This window comes from Pleurodeles waltl, chromosome 5 (assembly GCF_031143425.1).
Source record: "Pleurodeles waltl isolate 20211129_DDA chromosome 5, aPleWal1.hap1.20221129, whole genome shotgun sequence".
In the NCBI taxonomy this organism is placed as follows: Eukaryota; Metazoa; Chordata; class Amphibia; order Caudata; family Salamandridae; genus Pleurodeles; species Pleurodeles waltl.
The window spans coordinates 345,011,217-345,023,994 of record NC_090444.1 but is presented as its reverse complement, the minus strand read 5'-3'; the positions used below and the strand labels follow the sequence as shown (position 1 = coordinate 345,023,994).

Genomic DNA, 12,778 nt, shown 5'->3' with positions numbered 1-12,778 from the left:
CATTCCTTCATCTACGATGGTCCAAGGATCCAGGGTGATAGTGAAACCAATGTTGAAGAAACCTATGATTGTCTGCCAAATCATTTCCTCTTTTCCAACCACTCTACAAGCAAACCCAAAGAGAATGAAGCTTTCCTGTGACATCACCAGTCCTATGAAACCCTGCCTGTCCAATCTGTGAATGTGAATTCTAAGATGAACTCAGTCTTTTACCCTTGAAACTCTTAAGATTTGAGGTTAAACTTAGTTTCTGTGTCTCATATATTTGCATGTTATTTGGGAGTGTCCTGACTTACCCTTTCACCCTGCTCTGTTTGCTTTGAAGTGACCACACAACTGAATGATTCATTTAAAAATAGCCAATAAATGTGTTTATATTGCTATAACATTTGGTATATAGAAACAATATGGTGAATTATACGTTTTTTCACTGTAAAAGTTAACTTAGTCTATTTTTCTTTGGTAATGGGACAGAGATTTGAGCTCACGGATTCTATTACAGTTCAAAAACAAAAATAGGGATGCAAAAAACAAGAAGAGGGTTTACTCAAAGGAAAAAAGTCATATGAAATAGTAACACGTTTCAACATTCAGAATATATATTTTATGATGATGTGATGTTTCATGCATTTGGACACATTCAAACCACTCAGTGGGAGTGGATGAACTCTGAAACCTCATTAATTAACATTCTTAGGTAATTATTTTGTGAACATTGCATGTGGGTCGGTGAGACACACAACTCTCAGTGAAACATACGAGAGAGCCGCAAGAATTGGTTGAAAGGTTAGATGAAATAATTGATCAATAGCAGCAGGAGAGGCTGATGACCTTTTAAAGCGAGTGAAGTACCCCACCACCTCCAAAAAAACAAAAACAAAATTTCTCTCCCCAAAAAACCCAATCCAAAAAAAAACCCTCTCTCAAAAGCCCAAATAAAAGCCCCCCCTCCCTCCAAAATAAAGCAAATACAAACTAAATACATGCTATTGTACTTACCCACAGGCTCCGCATCCTCCTCTCTGTACTTTCGAAGACTGTGGAACGAAGACCCCCCACCCCCAACCAATCCAGCTGAAATCTTTGGAATTCCGTGGCTGCTAGCAGTGCAGTGGTGCTTTTGATGCCTGTATTTTTTTGGATCAGCCTTTAATCCATTGGAACCTAACACAGTGCAAAATATTCCTGGGTCTCGGTTTTATGTCCTGGTTTTTGTCTGTAGTCAGGTTGTAATAAGCATTAAGTTTATTTTCAGGAATATAAACTGTGTAATGTTCACCAATGTACATGCTGGAGATTAGGATGCCATGACTTATGACCTACTGCAAAATGGATAACACTTTTGCTTATGGTGCCAAGAAACATTTAAACAGCATGAGACTAACGGAGCAGACTTGCTTGAGCCTGTGAAGGTCAATATACTTTGAAGTTGTTATGTATGTGGTCACTCTAGTTCGGGTTGCGCCCAAGGGTCGCATCCATGTAGTGGCAGTTCTGGTCCTCAGCTCACTACCCTGTTTGTATGTTGTTTTTTTTATTTTTTATTGTGCATTCGTACTGTATCAAAAAAGCACAATAGTGCTATATCAAAAAAATGCATTTTTATTTATTTTACTTACTAATCCATCTGGGATGGGAAAATAAAAAGAAAGAATGCTCAGCTCATTTTGCAGGTTGAAGCATTCACATTAGAACATGCCCACAAAATGATGCGACTGTCACATCATAGTACTTTTTTTACATTATTTTCAACCAGCTGCATAGCAGCTGCACGCCTATACACCACAGCTAAAAATAATTAGCAGCTCAAATACTTATCATACATGAGACTTATTGCCTTTGTCAGTGCTTGCTCAGATAAGTTGTCTGTATTAAATTTTATATACAGTTATATATATTTTTAAGACCACATTTTAGCTACAGAATTTGTTGTTCTTTTTAGGTAGCTGGCTGAACCCCTGCTCACACTCACAGATCCTGCCCCATTGTCCTCACAAACACAGTTCCTATATGTTTTTTATTCACTTTTCAGTACAAGCTAGACTGGATATAAAAACAAAGACCATTAGCAAAATAGCAAAAAAGCATAGTTACACCATCATATTTTGTTTCTGGGCTTTGTTTCTACAGTCATTTCAGCTTGCTCCATGAGCAGGTCAGCCCTGCTCATAAAACAAACTACACTGTCTGAAGAAAGCGAGCCAAGAATCACTAAACAATATTGCTTGGCTAACAACAAGCAACAAAAAATGGCACTTGAGCAGCTTTCTCTGCTGCAACTCTCAGCTTACCAGGTGTGGCCCTAGAGGATGATCTGCAGGAGTCTTATTGCTTGTAAGTGAGATCTCTAGTTGCCAAACTCCTCCTATACCTGTTATGCATCTGGAAAAGACACATCTATAAAGTTTCCAGATGGACGTAATTATCAACATGGAATGATACTTTGTCACTTTTACCATCCAATTAAACATAAAGGAGAATGAAACCTTCAAAGACAGCATCAAGTTCACTTTCTTGTTGATAAACAATTTCACATCCTCCCCACAGAACCTATTTTTCAGTTTCTGAAAAATATGGTTTCCAAAGTATTACCCTTGTTTGAGACCATTGTGGTGAAGGGACGAAGCAGAAGGATCAAAACTGAACCTCTAAAAGCACACATTTGTGCCAAGTAGGTGTGGAACTTTTGAATCAACTTTGCTTTAAAACTGTAATTATGACATTACATTCAGTTATGTCAATGTGCCTTTTGGAACACTTAGAGAAACCACCAGTTTGTACCTTCTGCATTAGGATTTTTTGTTGCTGGTGCCAGTGCACCAACAAGTGCAATCATGGCTCGATTGTTATACAGGTACTATACCAGCAATATGACCATTGAAAGATTGCCTGGGAACCAATGTGTTGTATGAGCTTCACTCGCAATTAAAGAGGGAATTGTATAAAGCAAACTTTAAATGGATTTCTCCTTTGCCACCTGGTCTGTTCTCCAGACAATCTGTTCTATCTGATTTGCACTAGTATGCTTAATGAGCCCACTTTTGCCTTCCTGCTCTGGTAGGATTGCAAGGAATATTATTAGATTTAGCATTCTGAAAATGCTGTAGTATATGGTTGCAGAAAATACACCTATGACCTGGGAAATTAAATGTCACATGCTGACTGTAACCACTTGTTGTGCCATCCACTAGTGTTATGTTATGTTATGTTACATGGTTTGTAGAGCGCATGGATACCCTCAGGTTTCCCAGCGCTAATGGACCCTAACCACAGAAAGTACACAGGAGGAAAAGGCCAGATCTAAAACAAGCATGTTTTCAAAGCCTTCCGAAACTCAAGTTGATGATTCATCAGCCGAAGATTAAGGGGCAACAGATTCCAGAGTTTTGCTCCTAAGGACGCCAGTGTAGACCCACCCCATCTGACTTTCTTTATTTTAGGTGTAGTTGCTAAAGCTATTTTGGCGGATCTCAAGTCTCTGTTCGGCTTGTAAAAAGTGGCCAAATTCTTAAGGAGCGGGGGTCCTCTGTCATACAAAGATCTATGTATATGACAGAGGGCCTTGAATTTGATCGGTTGCTCTACCGGCAACCAGTGCAAGGAGGCTAACCCAGCTTGCACGGTTGACCATCTCGGGATGTTCAGAAGTAAATGAGCTGCAGCATTTTGTACTCTTTGTAATTTCTTCCTCACATGAGCTGGGCAGCCTAAGAAGAGGCCATTCTCATAGTCTAACCTTGATAGGATGACAGCCTGCACAATAAGTCTTCTTGCCAATGCCGGGAGGATGGCAAAGACCTTCCTAAGAAGTCTAAGTAAGCCAAAGCAAGTTGTTGATATGTGCCTAGCATGAATGTCTAACGTCAAGAGGGGATCCAAGCTAATCCCCAAACTCTTAATCTGCTTTTTGGGAGGCGGGAACTCACTAAGTGCCAGAGGACAACTGCGAAGGATTCCAGGTCTAGGTTCTGGCCCCAAAATCATCAATTCAGTTTTCTCCTCATTTAGTTGCAATTTACTCTGGGTCATCCAGCTAGAGACCGCTTGCATGCACGTGGATAATGCGACTCCTTCCGCGGTCTCATTAGTAGAAAAAGAGACCGCCAGTTGGGTGTCATCAGCATAGGACACCAACGCTAGACCAAATGATTCTACCAGGGTGGCCAGCGGGGCCATATAAATGTTAAACAGTGTCGGACTCAGGGCAGAGCCCTGAGACACACCGCACCTACACTGTAGTTTGTCTGACTGAAAAGGTCGGTCAAGGACCTGAAAAGATCTGTCCTGTAGGAAGGATATGAACCAAGCCAATGCCTGATGCCTAATTCCAATATTCTTCATTCTCTGGATCAGAACTTGGTGGTCTACAATGTCAAATGCTGCACTCAGGTCCAGCATGATGATCACTGTAGTATGACCCTGGTCAACCCGCTTCCTGGCTTCTTCCATAACCGCAATTAATGCAGTTTCCGTACTATGACCCGCTCTGAAACCCATCTGAGTGGGATGGAGCAGCATCTTCTCTTCCAAAAAGGTGGAAAGTTGTAGATTGATATATTTATCCAAAATCTTGGCAGGGGTAGGCACTAGGGAGATAGGTCTAAAATTCTTCAACACTGTAGGGTCAAGAGTGGATTTTTTTAGTAGCGGCTTCACTATAGCATGCTTCCATAGGCTATGTACTAGTCCTTTGGATAGTGAATCATTACGTAGTTCTGTAAGCACAGGTATTATAGCTTCTGCCCCTTGAACAAGTATGCACGGAGGAGCCGGGTCCGAGGGGGATCCTGATTTGAGGGCACTCAAGGAAGCTAATACCTGAGCTTGCGAAAAAGGGGTAAATTGAGAGAGGCAGGCTACAATGTCAGCAGTAGGATTTTCCTTCTCCTCAAGAGAAGGACTATAATCCCCAAAGGTAGCATAGATGTCCAAAATTTTTTGGTGGAAACATTTAGCTAACGTGTTACTATATTCTAAGGAGGCTTCTTTAGTGTTGTCTTCCACAGGAGTTTGAAGGATATCCTTTAGGACTTGAAAAACTACTTTAGGAGAACCTGCCGCCTCTTCAATTTTCTGCTGATAAAAAACACTTTGTACCACCTTAATCTCGGAGTGATATCTCCTCATAGCCCCTTTGTATGCTTCCCTGTCTATTGGATCATAAAATTTTCTCCAAGTCCTTTCTAGTTTTTTACATCCTTTCTTTAGGAGAAGTAGTTGGGGTGTAAACCATGGAGCGCTAGCCTTCCTACGCGGGCCGGAAACTTTGTCCAGGCTATCAGTAATCCAGTCATTGAAGGCCACAGCTTCGGGTTCCCCCTTGTCCATGAACCAAGACTTACGGGAAACCAAGGTAGCTAAAAAGTTATCTCTATTCAATTTACTCCATGATCTCCTAACCTGTACAGGAGGCTTGGGCCCCTTTTCCACTTTGTCCGTAACTAATTCAATAGGAATTAGAAAATGGTCGGACCAAGCCAGTGGAATAGGGGACATACATGTCAAGGTAGGTGAATTGCTAAAGACTAAATCAATAGTATGACCCCTTTCATGGGTGGGGCCCTTAATAAGTTGGGTCAAACCCATTGCCACTGTGCCACCAAGTAGATGTCTTGAGCCTGATTGTTCAGAAGTCTCAGCATAAATATTAAAATCTCCAAAAATAGTGAAACTAGGTCTAGAGCATATAAAATCTGCAGTGCAATCTAAAAGAGAATCTAGAAACTTCTCCTAGGGGCTGGGGGGTGATATAATAAAATCCCTTAAAAGGTATAACGGGTGTTAAGAGCAAGAGAGAAGAACATGCCTTCCCCTTCCACTAACTGAAGGGGCTGGTAGGTAAGGTTAAGTCAGTCCCTGTAAATGACTGCAATTCCCCCTCCTCTGGCCGTCCCTCTGTCTAATCTGGCAATTAGATATCCTGTAGGTAATGCCAGGTTAATACCAGTGTCCGAACCTTCATTCAGCCATGTTTCAGTTAGAAACAAGGCTGTGGGAGAGGCCTCAGTTAATGATAAATTAATGTCCAATTTATGGGCGGCCAACGATCTGCAGTTTGTATAAAGAAAGGAGGTGCGAGGTTTACACCCCACATCCACACAAACAAGCCTGGAATCAGATATCCAATGGCAGGCGGGGCAGCTCCACGTGTCTCTGATGGCTTCTATACATGTAATACAATCTATCCTACCTAATGGTCTCAAGTCATACAACTCCTTGGAAGAGTAACGATAAGTATGTAGTGCCTCTATTGATGCCAAAGATGAATCAGGGGGACAGGCCCTCAGGCCCGACCTGGCACGGATGGGCGCAGATGTGCTTGCCTTTGGCGCGCCAGCGGCGCGACCGCTGCACGCTCGCTGCATCACAGCTAATAAGGCCTGGGAACCGGAACTCAGTGATCTAGAAAAGACTAGCCTGCTGACCCCTTCAAAATGGCTGCCGAAAGAGGAACAGTTGCCGCTGGGAAAATGGCGGCAGCGACCCAAAAAGGCAATCCCAAATCGAGGTGTTGAAAAAAAAAAAACAGTATGAGGACTGCTGGACCACTGCACATGGGTCCCCAGTATCAGTCCCCACCAACAATAAAATTAAACAGTCCAGTCCCCACCCCCAACTTCATAAAAATCCTCTACATTTTAAAAGGAGTAGTAAAATCACCAGCCATCGTACAGCGAGTCTACGCACTAGCACAGCTCAGAAAATGACAAGGACAATAGGGCTTCAGGCCTACCATTGTAGTCTGACTGCTTGAGTTTAAACCTGCACCCCAACATGTCAAAATAACTCTTTTGATAGGGGAGAAACCTTCCTTTTAAATATTTAGCAGTCATCCATATAAAGATCTTGTAGCCCACAAGGTAGGGTGCTAAGTGTGAGAAAACAGGGCTGATTGCAGAGGCCCCCTAACTTTTTGCCCCCATTTTCCAATTTTTGCTGGTGTTTTCCTGACTCTGATGGTGCCCTGGGTACTGCTAACCAGTCCCAGGGCCTGTGATCTGTGTAAAATCAATATGCAAATTAGGCTAATTATAATTGGCTAAGTTAACCTACCTATAAGTCCCTAGTATATTGTAGGGCATGTAGGTTTAGGGACCACAGAATAGGTAGTGCACCCATAGGTGCACTGCTGAGGTGCCCAGTGTCATTTTAAAGGCAGGCCTGCCTTGCTGGCTGCTTTTAAATTAAAGGTAGATGCAAATTCGACTTTGGAATTAAAAGTAGTTCCAAAGTCTTAAACTACCTTATTTTTACATATAAGTCACCCCTAAGGTGTGCCCTATGTGCCCCTAGGGCTGGGTGCCATGTAACTATAAGCAGGGACTTTATAAAAATAGTTTTATAAGCCCTGGTGAGGTAAAAACAGCCAAATTTGTTTTTCCCTCATTGTAGTAAATGGCCTTCATAGGCTAGAATGGGGAGACTTTGTTTTAAATTTTAAAGTCTCCTTAAAAGATGCATTCCAAGAACTTGGTATCAAATTAATTGTTGTAATAAATCCCACAACTTCCAGTTGTGGGATTTAATATAACTTGTTCAGGTAAAGAGTTTTAGACTTTACCTAAAAAGTTGCCAATTTCAGCCCTGCATTGTTTTTGCTGCTGTGCTCTGATTGGCCAGCCTGTAGCAGCTTAGCCAAGCTGCCTTGATGAGGTGTGAAGTGGCCTGGCTTCACACAAAGGAATGTGCCTGTGGGAGAGAATCTCACCTCAGCAGATGGTGAAGCAGGAAGGGGAGGGCTGCCAAACTGGTCTTCAAAGGCAGAGAAGGACATTTGCAGCAACCAGCAACACCCCCACATCCTGCAACCCCAGACAACTAGGTGCCCCCTTGATTAGATTAGGAGAGGGCAGGAGAGGGGTGTGTTTATGATTTTTAGCCACACCAGTGGGTGGGCTCAGCCAGATGTAACCTCCAAAAATCAGATTCAGCCATGTTGGATTTTTAGAGAATGTTGCCCACTGGGATGAATTTTTGCCACACTTCCCAGGAAGTGGTCATCGCAGGGGGAAGGACCCTGCCCCTGATTGGAGAACCAGGACCCCCCTGCTTTTCACCCAGGAGCAAGGATAAAACTGGCAAACCTGCACCCACACCTCAGATCCCCACCAGATTTCAACAAGAAAAGAACTAAAGGAGAAGAAGGACTGCCCTGCTGGAACCTGCACTCAGAAGGACTGCACCAGCTTCACACTTGAGCTTCACCACAAGAAGGACTTTGCCTGGCTTCAACTGGTTCAAGGAGGGACTCCCTGTTTGCTACAGGTGAAAAATTGCTAACCAGAGTCCCCAGCACCAACTCCTGAAGAAAGCGACCAGCTGACCACTGCCCAGTGGCCAAAAAGGAGTTTGCTCCAGGTGCATTCTGGGAGTTGTAGTCCGCACCCCCCAAGGACCATCTCAGAACTTCTGGACCCTTGGGGTGAGCTGCAGACCCCAAAAGAACCTTAAAAGAACATCTGGGTGAAGCCCCAAAAGTTTGGAGAAGATTTGAGAATTTTTGTAAAAAAGCTCCATAGAGGGACCGACCCGCCGCAGAAATACTAGCCGGCTTGCCTCAACCGCGACCCGGCCTGACTTGGTGGTTCGTCCCGGTAAAGAAAAATCTCCGAAAAAGAGACTAAGTCCGAAGGTAAAAAGTTGACCGGGACCTCCCAGCCATCGTATCCGAGAAGGGCTCCATGGACGTCGGATCAAGATCCAGGTTTACCCCGGTCGAAGGATTTTCACCTCGAAAAAACGACTAAGTCCGAAGGTAAAAATCTCCACCGAGGATTCCAGCATCGCGTATCCGGAGAAGGGCTCCAGGAGGTCGGATAGGACGGGCAGGTTCGTCCCGCTGAAGAAAATCTTCAAAATAAAGACTAAGTCAGAAGGTAACTTTTTAACCGAGGCCTCCCGCGACCTGTAGCCGAACAGGGCTCCATCGCGGTCGGCCTGAAACTTTGACTTTGCCCCGGTCGAGGTGCAACCAGATGACCCGATTGGCGCTTTTTGTTTCTAAGCGCTAGAAAAATAATAATTCTTTAAAAATTCATATCTCCGGTTCCCTTTATCCGATTTTATTCGTTTTTGTGTCATTTTAAAGATAAAAATATAAACTATTTTTATAAATTGGTTTTGGATTTTTAAACTGTTTCCTGTGTTTTATTTAATTACTGTTTTGTGATATTTGAGTGCTTTACACACTGTCTCCTAAGTTAAGCCTTGACGCTCGTTGCCAAGCTACCAAGGGTTGAGCTGGGGTTAATTTACTGAGACCTAACTGGACCTAAGTGGAGGTTAGTGGCTTGTTGCTAGGTGTAGGTACCTACCTGCCCTTACCAATAACCCATTTTCCAACACTAAGTATTTAAAAATAGGGCTTATAAACATTTAATATCACCAAGTCTCTGCAGTGAGATGCCCCCAAAGTCTATTTTTTACCTTAGAAGACCCTAGCTGTTCTATGAGAAAACTAGAGAAGAGATTAAATATTCAATCTGCTATCTCGAGTTTGAGACCAGTTAGAAAAATAATTAAACCATTCATTTTAATATTTATTAAAACCCTATTTAAAGGTGTAGTCCGATTTTTAGTAAATATATGGGAATATTTAAAGGCTAAGGTACAACTATCCAGCAAGTGCTTGACCTTAAAGAAGCAGGGACAATGTTCTGGTTGTGGGGGAGGTACTTTCCTTCCTCTGGTAAAAAGACCACTTGCTCTCAGGAGCATAAACAGCTTCAAAGAGGCCTGCTCTGTTAAAAGTAAATGCAAGATGTCACCTAGAGAGGACCAGATTTTGTCTCTTTAGTCAGGCTGGCACCAAATTCAGTGAGAAGAGAGCTACTCGCGGAATAAGAATTGAGTGACCACGTAGAAGAGGACTGCTTATTGTCCTGGCCATACCTCAAGATGGGCACACAGGCTCTGCACAAGGGGAGTTTGATCCATCTTGGATTTTAAGAGTAAGGAGCTCCGTGAGGTTGATGGCAGCAGTCCAAAATGAATGTGCTGAAAAGGTCAGTAGGATTGACCCAGGAATTTTTACCGCATTGATCCCAGAGGAGCCAGTCGTCACTCCCACCCACAAGCTGGTGCCAAGCACAAAAGTGGCACCCAAAGGGCACCCTCCTTAGAAACACTTTCTGGACCTGTGGAAGAACAAAAGGACTGGTCCTATTACTTTAGACAGATGAGGAGACTTGAACGGCTGAGCCAGCTCTCATATGTACCTAGGACGAACAAACGGACTCCAAGGGTCAGCTTGATCCAGGGAATCAAAAAGCTGTAAAAGGCCTTTTCTCTGAAGTTCTTAGCAGACTAGTAGCAAGTGGACCTGGACTGGACCCTGCTGGTGACCTTTTCTGGAATGAATCTTGACTCCCAAATGCTGCTCCTGAGGTTCTGGGATGCCTAGCTGCGTCAAACTGGACAAACTGGACATCCAACATCTCTGAAATGTTGGAAATCAGACATTTGTTGGACATCCAAACCTGCGAAGGACCGGGACCAACCATCAAAACAAATCCATTCAAGGCATTACTTTCCTGAGCTAAGGAAAAGGGTTTCACCTGCTTACAGCTTCTATGCAGCAACAAATCCATTTCTGTGGGCCCTCAGCAAGAAGGTATCCAGCTTTGCTGAACTCATCACCAAATACAGCCTGCAACCTTGTCCCGCTGGAGGATTATAAGCTCCAAAAAGAGACCAAGGACCTGATTTATATGTTGATGCAAAGATTACACAGCAGCAACAGTGAGTACCTTTTATGCCAACCTTAAGGTTCACCGTCTTGAAAAACACAGTGGTAAGGGGCAGTGAAAACTTTTAAATGACCCCCGTGCCATGAAGGAATGCTCACATGATGAGAGACTCATTATTTTATTTTCTGAACGAAAATCCTTCTTTGGGACTTGGGGCTTGTAGAGGGCCCCTGCATGTGTTTTTTTAAGTAATGCTTGTTAATATTATCTGCAGCTTTACTGTTGTAACCATTAAGAGCATTAGAACAAATGCATATGATAAATGCTTCATGAGCACCACCAGCGAACATTTTAATAAGGGTTCCCTGTACCTGATTAGATGGGGGGATGAGTACTGTTAGAAATGGGATCTTTGGTTTCCAGTCAGGTTACCCCCTGTTCAAGCAAGGACCCTCACTCTAGTCAGGGTAAAAGAGAATCACCCTCAGCTAACCCCTGCTTACCCCCTTGGTAGCTTGGCAGAGCAGTAGGCTTAACTTCAGAGTGCTAGGTGTAAAGTATTTGTACCAACACACACAGTAACTTAATGAACACACTACAAAATGACACAACACAGGTTTAGGAAAATAGGAAATTTGTATCTAAACAAAACAAGACCAAAACGACAAAAATCCGACATACACAAGTCAAGTTATGAATTTGTAAAGATTAAACTCAAAAATAGCATTTAGAAACAAAAAATGCTTCGATGAGGTGTTCACACGGCGTCGTGACGGAGTCGTTCCCAACAAGCCGACACCAGCAGCGCTGGACACTGAGTTGCGTAGACTCCCTAAGTACAGTACCTTTGGTGAAGAGTGAAAACAAGTCAATGCGCGAAGTCGGTGATCGCAGCGTCTGTGAGAAACGTTGAATCCACGCACTTCGAGTGGTGTCGGTCACGATGTGGTGCGGCGACTTCCACGGAGTCGCAGACTTCAGCGGGGCTGTAGAGGCATCGGGCTGCGAAGGTCATTGCGTTCCAGCAAAGATCACGGAGTCGGTTGCAGGCGGAGTCACCGGATTCAGCAGCGGCGTCGGTCCGAAGTCGTCCGAAGTCGATTTCCTTAGATTTCCACTAGTGTTCCTTTCAAGGGCCCAGGGACTGGATAGGGAACCACTTGTCAGAGCAGGAGTCTCTCCAGAGACTCCATGTGCTGGCAGAGAGAAGTCTTTGCTGTCCCTGAGACTTCAAACAACAGGAGGCAAGCTCTAAATCAAGCCCTTGGAGATTTCTTCACAAGATGAAAGGTACACAAAGTCCAGTTTTTGCCCTCTTACTCTGGCGGAAGCAGCAACTGCAGGATAGCTCCACAAAGCACAGTCAAGGGCAGCACTTCTCATCAGCTCTTCAGCTCTTCTCCAGGCAGAGGTTCCTCTTGTTTCCAGAAGTGTTCTAAAGTCTGTGGTTTTGGGTGCCCTTCTTATACCCAATTTCTCCTTTGAAGTAGGCCTACTTCAAAGTAAAGTCTCTTGTGAATGTGAAATCCTGCCTTGCCCAGGCCAGGCCCCAGACACTCAACAGGCGGTCAGAGACTGAATTGTGTGAGGACAGGCACAGCCCTTTCAGGTGAAAGTGGCCACTCCTCCCCTCCCTCCTAGCACAGATGGTTCATCAGGAAATGCAGACTACACCCCAGCTCCCTTTGTGTCATTGTCTAGTGTGAGGTGCAACCAGCCCAACTGTCAAACTGACCCATACAGGGAATCCACAAACAGGCAGAGTCACAGAAATGGTATAAGCAAGAAAATGCTCACTTTCTAAAAGTGGCATTTTCAAACACACAATCTTAAAATCAACTTTACTAAAAGATGTCTTTTTAAATTGTGAGCTCAGAGACCCCAAACTCCACATGTCCATCCGCTCCCAAAGGGAATCTACACTTTAATCAGATTTAAAGGTAGCCCCCATGTTAACCTATGAAAGGGACAGGCCTTGCAACAGCGAAAAATGAATTTAGCAATATTTCACTGTCAGGACATCACTATGGGCCTCATTCTGAGGCCGGCGGACGGCGGTCGCCGCCCGCCTGGCGGGAACCGCCATATGG

At 43.9% G+C, this 12,778-nt stretch overlaps 1 protein-coding gene across 1 annotated transcript in view; it reads left to right on the top strand.

Annotated features, from left to right (window-relative positions):
* PCSK2 (proprotein convertase subtilisin/kexin type 2) overlaps window positions 1-12,778 on the top strand; it is a 1,091,080-nt gene that overhangs the window by 292,020 nt on the left and 786,282 nt on the right. The window lies entirely within an intron of this gene.